Source organism: Strix aluco, chromosome 12 (genome assembly GCF_031877795.1).
Source record: "Strix aluco isolate bStrAlu1 chromosome 12, bStrAlu1.hap1, whole genome shotgun sequence".
NCBI classification, from domain to species: domain Eukaryota; kingdom Metazoa; phylum Chordata; class Aves; order Strigiformes; family Strigidae; genus Strix; species Strix aluco.
The window spans coordinates 7853967-7865897 of NC_133942.1; the positions used below are offsets into that span (position 1 = coordinate 7853967).

At 42.2% G+C, this 11931-nt stretch overlaps 1 protein-coding gene across 1 annotated transcript in view; it reads right to left on the bottom strand.

Moving 5' to 3' along the window:
• Positions 1-11931, bottom strand: part of USP3 (ubiquitin specific peptidase 3) — a 102586-nt gene that overhangs the window by 55950 nt on the left and 34705 nt on the right. The window lies entirely within an intron of this gene.

Here is an 11931-nt window from a genome sequence, read left to right on the forward strand (position 1 = left end):
AGCTTCTCATCTGCATAGACAACACTACGTTTTGCCATTTCTAGGATAAAAGGCTGGGACAGAGCCACTCCAGCCATGAAGGCAGGAAGGAAAGAAAAAAATCCTGGAAACAGCAACTTCAGTTGCTGGGCTGCTGCTCAGTCTGACTCCAAACTTTGCCATACCCATCCTGTCTCCTTCTGCCTGAACACCAACTGTAGCCACAACCAGACTGGCTGTCCAGGGTTGTGGCACAGGCACTTCTGCTGCCAGCAGGCTGCTGCTATTCCAGGCAGCTAATTTTGTTAAAGTCTAAAGTCAACCCTGACTGTTAACTACAGAAAGAGAACTGGTACATCACCTTGTCATGTGGGAAAATGAGCAGATTGTTGATGGTGCTGTAAAAATATTAGCAATACAAACCCACAATGTATCTATATACAAGGAAAGTAAGATTTACAATTACTTCCTTCAAGTCTGTGCACTGTGTACTTTTTGTATGTGTTGTTGGTACATGCTGCTTATATAGTTTGCAAATTATTCTGTTCTCAGAGAGACCTACAAACATTTCAGAGTTTTGGCAGTTTAAGGTTATATTTACTTAGCTGGCTACAAATCATCAGGGATTGTGAAGATGCATTACTAAGGGCTGAAATCAAGGGATGAAATTAAAAGTGAAATTAAAAATCCATTTGACTTATTATCACCTGGACAGATTTGTGCAGCTAACGTGGAAAAACTCTTCACGTGTTGCCTGTTAGTGAAGAAGTCATTCCCATTCCCAGCAGCACCCCTGTAAGCAAATGGTTTGCAGCAGTTCATGGTAAGAGAGGCTATTCAGGAATGCTTACAATCTACAGTGCTAGGTTATGCTGGTCTCCTTTTACCCCATTTGCTATGATAATGTGATTATCACTATACATGAAATACCACGTTGCAGCTCTGGACACAAGACTGCTGCAGTAAACAAGCTGGTGGGAGAACTCCAACAGCCCCATGTTCCAGGCCATGTTCCAGCGACTGCGTGAAAAAACCTCTTGTGGGGAGGTTTCAAACCAGCAGCTGCACCACTGATGCACTGCCTTCCCAGAGGGAGGGTGGGCCAGAAGATGTGGACTCCCTGCATTCCTGGATGACAGCTAATATTTTTAAAGATTTTTGGAACACATTATTAAAATATAAGCAGAATACATTTCATTTAAAACACACCCATTTTTCATGCCTTCATACAAAGAACTGGCCCCTATTTCCCTCTCCCTCTTCCCGCACCCGTAACTCCTTGGCTTTTGCAGTCACTATTAAGAGATTTACATTTCTGGAAAACTACAACACTGACTTCTTTCACATTGGCTTTTAAAGCCAACATATGACTGGCAAAGTGTTTACCAGCAAGACAGACCAGGCAAGCTTTTTATGTCTCCAAAGCTCATAAAATACGGCTTGGAGGATAGCTTGCTTTGAGTTTCTGCACGAGCAGAGCTCATTCTGCAAGCCCAACATGAGGAGACAGCTATTTTAATCATCCTGTAGTTGCTTAAGCATAGGTTCTCCTGTTGATTTAGAACAGTCCCAACCCAGAACACTAAGCCACAAATACATCTGGAGATGAGGCTGCAGAAGAGTTAATATTCATCTCTCTAGTTTTATTTTTAAATATACCTTTAGATCTTTGATGTGTAGCAGACATCAGTGAGTCACTCCAGACAGCTTAAAGATATTTTGGAAAAAGCTGTAAAGTGAGTTTTTGGGTTTGTTTTTCTCTCTTTTTCTTTTTTTTTCCATTCACAAGCAGACTTGGCTTAGGTATTTGTTTTTGCTTTGTAATAGAAGGAGAACTAGCGTTGCATAGAAGTTAATGAGCACATAACATCTCTCAGCCATGTAAACAATCCAAGAGAAACACAAGGACTTCTGGTCTGATTCTAGCCAGCCATCCTGGGTTGCTGAAGCTAGTGGAGGGGTGACAAGGGCCTTTGCATTCATCCTCTGTGCAGCAGCAGCAACTGCAGTGAACCTCTATGCTCAGAGCAAAGAGCACAACTGCACCAGTGGAAGGAGGAAACTGAGCAGTGAGGCCATTTTTCCAAACTTCCACAGTTCATACTGCTTTATGGGTCTGGCTGGCTGCAATGTGGAAAGTACACTGCATCTACAGATATCTACAAAGGTGTAGAGACAGAAATTAAGCAGAAGGAAGTCAGTCACACAGACAGAAACTGAAATCCAACGTGGGGACTCCTGGTACCTTGTTCAGCTTAGAACCTAGACAAGGCCAGAACCAACGATGTAAGTATCTGAATGCCTCTGTCTTCCCTATAGCAAGACTGTTGTCTGACTAGTCCTTCAGTGTCTCACATGTAAGCTCTTGAGCCAACACCATGACCATGTGTGGTGAATGAAGCAGACAGAGCAGAGACCAGCAACAAAAATGATCCTGTTATTCTGAGGAGTATTTCTGGCAGGATCCAGAGCATGAAGCAATGAGGAGAAAGCTGTGTTCCATCTTTAGCAGAATGCCTCACTTTGCTGTACTCTGCTTCTTGACTTGTTTGCTTGAGCCTTTTTTAACCACAATTTTGGGCTTCCAGTGTATGCAGACAGGACAAATATAGTGACTCACAAGTGTATACCTATTATTTTGTTGTTATATAAAGCCCACCTGAGAGCACCATGAATTCATGTTTTAGATTTGCTGGAAACTCATGCTGGAAATTTGTTCTGGCCTGTTGCCACCTTGCAGGGATCCTTTCTCATCCCCCCCACGCAAGCAAATCCTCAACATGTTTTTAAATGAGTACAGAGAAACCCTGTTAGTCACAGCAGTGACCACAGAAAAAGAGATTCTTTTCTTATTTCATACAGCTTTATTAGGTAACCTTTCATAACATAGGATACCATTTGTGTTTTTTATGTGGTGGCAGGGGTCACCATCCTGGCAGGTGACAAGGAAATTTGTTGGAACCTATTTTAGATACCAATTCTTGTTGCACATCATTCATATAGTCATCACTTCTCCTCCATTCCCCCATTCAATGACCTAGGTCGTCAGCTCCACTCTAACGACGGGGAGAGATCTTGAGTCCCTGATAAAGTGGAACCTAGGACAGGCTGACAAATCAAATATTGTAATATGAAAAAAGTGAGGAATCTTTCTCTAGAGGGATAATGCCATTATTCAGATAAATGCAACAGATGAAGACAGTTAACATTTAATGCTTCTCCTCTATTTGCCTTACAAACCACATTTTAATATGCTTCAGAACACAATCACAGTGAAATATTCTCAACTTTATGCCCCATCATTATTGCTTAGTGAGTACCACAATGCAGCATCTCAGAAGAGAGAGTGTTCTGAGCCAAAGACCAAAACAAGATGACTCTGCTTTACAGAGGGCTCTGTAAATTCATGCATCTCCACACATCAGGCTGGAAAAACAGAGAGGTACTGTTGAGTGAGCTCCCCCCCTTCTGCCCCAGCCATGAGGTAAAGACGAGTTGCATAACATAAAAAGAACATGTCTCCTTTTTTTTTTTTTCCAAAAAGAAAGGTCATGTGCAGCACTCCTCCCAAAATTTTCGTATTATTTTCTGGAAATTCTGCAAAGAATCTGGTATCCTACTGAGGTGTGCTGGAGAGGGGGAAAGGGCAGCCTGGAGAATGCACTGATGCAGGAAATGGGAAGCAGAAAGGTGGGCACATGGCACCCCTGCCCTTGAGTTGCCAACAGTTGGCGTTGTAATGACTGGCTCAATCTCGTTAAAGGACCTCTTGTTGAATTACTGGCAGAGAAGCAGGGAAGCACTCTACTGTGCAGAGCACCGATTCCCTGGCCACATCTTCAAAACCCAGGATCCTCACCAGGCTGGCTGCCCTATTAGGGATGGGCTGCATTTGGTTTAAGCCGACCAGTTCTGTCCTCAGTGTTCCCCATCTACATCTAGGCCTTCAGCAAATCTTGCATCTTCCTGTTTTCTTTGCCAAACCCTAAAAAGGCAAACACTACAACATTGCAGGGATGTAGCACAATATTAAAACACAGATTTCAATAGTAATGACTCAGGCTTAATGGCCTGTCTGCAGAGTTCATTTTCCTCCTGCCAGCAACCTCCACCCCTGCAGTTCACAGCTCCTAGAAGGTTGAATGGGTTTAGGAACTAACCGTGTATTCAAAAAGGAATACTTTAACTACAAAAGATTAGAGAGGCTATTATAATTATTTCCTATTTTCAAGCAAAAAACAATCCCAAATATTGTTTACTGAAAATAGACAGCCAGCAGTTTTCCACAATCTTTGGGAATTTTCCACAGCCCCACTGCAGAATGCTGCTGTCCTAGGGAACCAGCATCAGTCACTCCCCAGAGTGGGCTCTGAGAACCCACTCGCATACAAGGTAATCCTCATGTCCTAAAAGTTATGTAGAATAAACCATGCCCTCGCAGAGCACACAGCAACCATGGCCAGTCCCTACGCCTACAGTTCATTATAAAGTAGCATATCTGCCTCATCCCTGTGACCGAGAACCTCTGGTAAATCATATTATCTCTCAGCACCAGAAAGGTTAATGTTTAGCTCTGTATATACTCAGTTTCTCATTCATTGCATATATTCCCCACATGCAACTAAGCAGGTACTTGGCAGGTCTTTTTCTCAGAAACCAAATGTAATGCCTTGAAATTAACTGCCAATATATTTGGACTTTTGACTCACATGCATGCCAAGATTAGAAATATTTCTAACTGGTTATAGTCACAGCCACTGTAAATACAGCATTCAGTCTGCTTCTTTTATGGGTGCTGCTTAACCTATTCTAAGCACCACAGTTTAGTCTACTGTTTAAATGCAAGTTGATTCTCCCAACAGCTGGGACCTATGGCCAAGCTGCTTTGCAGTGATGTTTTACCGTAATAGGTTAAATTCAACCCAGACATCCAAGGGAAATGAATCCTGAAAACATGCTCTGAATAAACCAACATATGCACTCAGGGAGAGTTTTAGTTCTGTGCCTGATGTGATCTTACATGCTCCTGTAGATCTGTTTGAGAGCTGACTTCAGGGCACACAGGCTCTCAATCTGATTACCAGTTTGAACAGAAAAAAAGGTTGGGGAAATTGATTTGAATTTGTGCCTGGCCTTCTCAGGCCAGGAAATCCTGGAGTGCTGCTCTGCTCAGTCTGCCAGTTCCCAGCCCATCTAGCATACAGTTCGGAACACCCAAGAACCCTTGAATTTGACTTCACTGGGCTATTCTGCCATAGCAGAAATTTCTTCCATAAGGGCATAATATTTTGGGGGGGGCAAATGGAAAATGACTAACACAAGGAATTTCAGAGAGGTAGAATATAATTTAGAGGGCAGGGCACTGGATTTATGAATTCCTGCTCTAACTCTGGGGCTTGTAATGACCAATGATCAATATTTTGGTTTTGTGCATCATCCCCAGTATGAAGGATTTTTTAAGAAGTAGTTCTTACCTTCCAAACTTGCTGATGTAATGGGAATGAGGCAAGAACAAAATGAAAACACAGAAGAAAAAAATCTACCACTATGCATTGTGCCTCAGGAGGCACATTCAATGCCTTTGCCAGGAAAGAAAAGGTTATCTACTGTCCCCACAGTTTATCTGATAATGCAGGGTTCACTTCAAAGCCTGATCTCTGTCATTAAGGAGTTAATATGCATTTATCTTTAATAGCTAGCTACCTAGTTATGATTTTATATCCTGATGTATCCCTTCAAAAATTAAATGGATATGTCCATCTCCTCCTAGTTGTTTTATTACATATTTATTACATATTCTTATTCTGAGACATCCAAAATATTATCAATAAGTTGGGTTTTTTAAGGGCTCCCTCTCATATACACATTTTCTGGGATCTCTTTGTCCTCATCTAGTGACTCCCGAGGTGCAAGTCCTAGTTCTACAGCCAAGAAGACTAAATACTAATTTCCAGGGATGAAATTACAGCTATCCCCAGTTCCCACTTTTCAAAAGCCTTTTGAAGAATCATCTGATGCCAGCAAGACCTAAGTTTTGGAACAGAGCAAAGCATCTGCTGTTTCTGCAGGCTAACGGTTTGTCACTGGAAAACAAGTGCAAGATTCAAAACTAATTTTTGGGACTTCCACTAAAATTCCTTTTAGTACCCACTGGAGTGCTTATGGGTTTCATTTTTAAGTAGAAGTCACACTGAACTGCATACAAACATATGCATGCCTGTGCAACACTGAGCCATGGGATTCAAGCCACAAAAGTGTAACAGTAGAAGCTACGGCACTTAAGCTTACAAGGCAGAAAACAGACCAATGATCTAATCAGAGTAAGCTGTGGATTTCCAAGAGAGCTATCCGTTGGCTGCTCCCATGTCTTCAGCTCCTTCCTGCCTGGCTGGTTGTGCTTCACCAACCAAGACCAGAATTCAGCTCCTGAAGTCAAGATATGTAGATCCAGGGCCTTGAGTTAGTCTCTCCTTAATTTAACAGACCAGAAGCCCCTCCAGCTCTCTTAGATACGCTCCTATGACCAAACATAAGTGAGGTTCAGGCCTTCACACTAGGAAGGAAGGCAGAACTGGGATGGCCATACATGACAATTGACAGCATGCAGTCCACCATTTCCATCCATTATTGCATCTACCAATTCTGCTGCTCTCCCTTCTTCCCTCACTCTTTGGTAACCCTCAGCATATTAATTTGTACATCTAAACTGCTCATTAAACAGTAACAAGTGATTCAGCAGCTATCTGCATTTTCATAAAAAAGAACTTGGCTATCATGAATTGCTTCTGCCCGTCTTGAATCACCTGTAGGAAGCACTTGTAACCAGCCCTGTGACTGGAGCCAACTGCTGCAGGATAGTCCTATGGTTTTCATCTTGCCTGTGCACAATGTTGCCAGAAGGCATTCCTAGCACTAAGGTTTGGCTGTGAAAGGCAGACAGGCAATACCTAGTAGGATTAGCTATTCTCAGCTTCATCTATTTGTCAAACAACTCACTGAAAGTATGTGATCTTTCAGTAGGGTAAATATAAGCAAAGATAGCCAACAATTTCCTGCACTGCACAGCAGTTCTGAGAGACTGAAAGGCCTGAAGGAAGATCATGTCAAGGAAACAAGGAACTTACCTGAGATAAAAATACCATTCATAAAATCCCATAACCTGGAATTGGCCAGTTGAACAACAGAGTGACCTTTCTGGGAGAGCTAGTATCAAAAAGTAGACAACAAATATTGAAGCTCTGAACAAACTGTTTTATCTACACAACTCGAGACTCCGAGAGGATGGACTTAATGGCAGTGTGCACTAACATTTCAAATATAGACATCAAGGTTTATATTCCAGCACAGCTCAAACTTGAAAATAGGATTCAGTTTGAAGACTTCTGTCTTGGGTCACTGATGCAAACTGCCCAACACCCAAGACTCCTCAAGCATTGTTAGGGTTTCTGAGACAACTAGACTACATCTGTCTGTCAATGCTGTGACTATGGTCTCTAAAACTCCTCAGACAGTCCTGGGGTTAGACCTTTGGCTTACACACAGAAGATTACCAGTAAATCAGCATGGGTTTGTATCTTTTGTGCCACAGCAGGCTGCAACGGAACCTTGCACCCACCGAGTCTCACTGGGCCTCATCGCCAGCAGTCACCCCAACACCCACCAGCCTCACAAACCTGGGGGGTGGACGGGTGACACCCCACTAGACGGCACTATGGCCCAGACTGATTTTAGTTATTGTAGACGTTAATTTCTTGGTTTGGATCCAACTGACCTTGTTTGCTTTCTGTTTACAGTATGCATGGTGTTCCATAAAGAGTCTATTTGTTATGGCCACTTGTCCATATGTTTGCTAAAACGTTTTTTAAAAAAAAATACCCATGCAGTATCAGCATCTCCCCTGACCTTTGACACTGCTCACATCAAAGCCTTCTTTTCCACTTTATTTCAGCTTCATCTTTGCAGCTAAACACACCAGGAAGAGGGAGTGAGGGTGGTCAGTCAAATCATCACAAAACTTGCAAGTGAAAACTCCAAATGTACTCTCTTATGAGAAGGCCTCCTCTCATCCATTTAATGGGCAGGGAGTATCAAATATTTAGTGCTACTTGTGCATATTGACTGATCAGCATCTGGGCTAACCAGCTTGCAGTAAGATAAACAAAAAACATTCCCGTTAACTTTTCAGAGAGCTCTCATAGGCACTAAAAGCTAAGCTCATCAACTCATGTGTTGACACTCCCTGAAGAACATCTGAAAGCCCGTATTCCCAATCTGATTTCCTGCTAGAATAGATGACTCTTCATTTGATTTCTGCATAACTGGGATGATATGACCATGCTCTAGCATGGGAAGCACTTAAGGAATTAATTTGCAAAAAAAATCCACAGGATATAACAAGATATATACAGTAATGCCCGTACAACATCTATTCCATGGGAAAAACACAACAGGGAAAGCACAGTGAAGACAGGAGAGAAACAAAAGAAATTTTGTCTGATCATATGTTGAATGATGCTGTCAAAACTGCGCAAGCAAAGCCAACCAGTCATAAAGATACAGGGAGTATTTCTAATTCCTTGCAATCTGGAATTGCTGGAAGTGTATCGGCTTCATTTCCTTTTTCCAAAATTATTGAGTCCACCATTGTCAAACGTGTCTGTTTGACAATGGCAGAGCTTGATTTGGTAAATAGATTTGGCAATTTGCATGTCAGAAATATGGCTATTCGTGGCAGCCTTGAATCTCAACTGCAGAGCTAATTTAACTTTTTCCATACAGTTTGGAAAAAAGGCTATTCTGACTCATTTATAATATGAACAGCTTTCATAAAAAAACTACACAATCTATTTTGTATATTGTGTAGTCATTAAAGGTATATTGACTTACTGTAAATGGTGACAGCATCACTTGTTATTTTAAATTTCTTTTTCCTGTGTCTCGTTCTCATACCTACTGTGATCATAGTAAAGGGCATTGCCATGATGAAGTAATTCTTGAAATACAAATCCAAAAATGAAGGACAAATTAGAAAACATGAGCCAACAGGAAGTAGTTTCCCAATACGAGAGCCAAGTGTCATTGTTGCGCCTGTCAATCCGCACTTGGAGTTTGGAGTTTGTTCTGCGTGTGGTGTGCTATGGGCTGGACAAAATGAATACATGGGGATGGGCAGATTTTGAGGAGAGAAGCAGCGGGGACCCAAGAGGTCAGATTAGCAGAGCTCAAAGGTAAGTGAGATAGAGCAGGATTTCCTCTGCCGATAAACCACAGAACATGTGCCGGCCAACTAAGTGTGTGTAGCCATTTTCAAGACAAGGATATTTACACATGAAGATGTTTACCCACGTCCATCTACTTGCAACCTCTGTGTCCACTGCAACTGCTACCATACTGAAAACACAAACATGAGAAAGGAGCTGCTTTTTTTAGCATACTTAAGCCTAAACACTGCAGAAAGCAGCAGTAACAATCTTGGCTGATGGTCATAGCAGTCTCAGTGTACTACATTCAATAGAGCTCAGGTATGTATCTCCTGAAGGACAGCACATGTTCAACTGTATCATGAAAAACAACAAAAGAGTAAAGTTTCAAACTAAATTAGTATTTTGCTAATCTAAGTTGCTCCAGAGGATGGTCTGCAGTGAGATGACTTCATATAACCTGAAGCATAGGAGAAATACATAGCACTTGAACAGATGTAACAGAGGGCTGACTTGGTTATGGCACTGCCCAGGTCTAATCATAAGCATCTTCACAACAACTGTGTTCTCTGATATTCCTTACCTAATGGCCATTTACCCTATCATTGTCTGATTTCTACAGCACTATGCTCTGAGAAGCAACGTCCCGCCTTTGTTCTGTTCCCAATTCTACACCCAGAGACTGGGTGGAAAAACTGGTACAGAAGAATATGACTGAAAATAACTGTGCTGGTAACATTGCATCTTCTGCCATTCCCTCAAGGGAAGGAATTACCTGGTTTTAAAGCAGTTCTGTTCATACACTGTGAGACTGAGGTAGTGTTTAATACTTCATTGTGTTTGTCATGTTGAGGTGCCATAGAAGCCAAAGTTTCCGCGTAATTTGGAGAAAATCAGCCTGTAGTGCAAACTCCTGGTTAGCTAGATCACAGTTGGATGGTGAAAATATTTTGGTACCATTACTACAGGGAACTCTTGTAGCATAAGCCAGCCAAGCTCCATCTTCTCAGCTGAGAACAGCAGAACTGAAAGTTTTGCAATGAATTGCTCTAGAGAAAAACAAGGTAGAAAAACTAAGGAACAGAAATAACGGAGCTGCTAAGCAAATATATATTCAGGCCAGATAGCACTCTGCACTTGATCCCGCTTTTAGAAAGGATTCATGATCCTTAATTGCACCAGGTGGGGAGTGCTGCCTGCTAACTGGGGCATGGCCTCAAACTCTGGGGACAGTAAGCTCAATACTTCTCCAACACTGGGACATCTCCACCTATCATTCATCCTTTGCATTCCTTTGCCCCAGCTTTAAAATGGGAAAACACAACTAGGAAGAAACAGGATATGGAATCATCTTACATTACAGTACAACTGCACTTCTGTGCTTCCATTCAACAAGGAATCTCGTAGCAATTCTGAGTCTCCTCTGAAGCCCATGGTCCTGCTGGGTGGTTGTGTTTTGGGTTTTTTTTTCCATTATCCACATCATCTTTCATCCTCCCTGCTCTTAGCTCTACTTATTGCATACTGCATTGTAAACATATATTTTAATATGGCAAACACCCACATTCATGGAAGATGTTTTTCAGCATAATGAGTTGCCTTAAACTTGCACTGTGCACTTTCCAGGATGACTATCACATTAGTCTATATGTTACTACTGCCTTAACAAACACCACTAAAGTTAGGAGACAGTACAAGTTGAAGATTGACAAACCCACACCAGAAAATTTCAACCTGACCTTTCACACTGGGGATCCAAACCTACTGCTTCTCATGAGCCCCATCAATCTATGAAAAGCCTGCTCTGTCTCCACCTCAGACTGATGCTGAGATGAAAATCAACTGCTAGCAACCTAAAATTTCTTACAGATAGAATAAAATGGCAAGCCTGTGTGGTTTGTGCAGAATACAGGCAGGTAACTGTGTCAGGGAGGGTTTTTTTCTTTTTCTGTGGCTTGTATTTTGCAAGCAAAGAGCTTTCTATCTAGCTAGCCTTGAAAGCACAAGCACTGCCTCGAATTCCTCCCGAGGCCGTGAAGCCAAACTACAGCAGAAACTGGGGAAGGAGAGGTGTAGATTGTGAAAATGCAAAAAAGAGCTGAGGGAGATTCTAGGAATCAGAACGTACTTCAGCATGGTGATTTTTTTCAAGAACACTAGCAGAAAAGAGGAAGGAAGGAGATAAGAAAACACAGTTTGGCAGATAGCTCAGTCCACACCCTCCTACACAACAGGGTCTTTTTGCAGAGGAGATAATTTTCAAGGGTAATTGATACCAGCCTTAGCAGCTTATCAGACACGTTGCCACTTACGTGAAGGCTGACGACAAAGCAACTACTTCTACAGAAACCTACAAAATGGTATTTCCAAACTGCCAGCAGGTTAGAGAAGGTCCTGCATGCAGCAACAACTGTGTGCCGATAGTCCACATGCTTCAACGCACTCAGCTTGCCCCTCTGTACAAACATGGTAGACAGTGTCCCTCTTTTTTGGACAACCGCACTTAAAAAGCCATGTTAAAAACATTTTCACTATAGCTCACACCCTCTCCCTCTAGATTACATCTGGCTGAACCAAAACAAGCAGAATTACAATCTAGGTTTACAAAATACTAAGCAGAGTATCAGAGTCAGCTCAACAACAGCTGCTTTCTAAAAGGCTACAAGACATTAGTTAGTTGCTGCTGCTCTCTGCAGCCTGCCTCTGCCTAGCTTGGGAGGCTAGGGCTACAGGTGAACAGCAGCAATAGGCC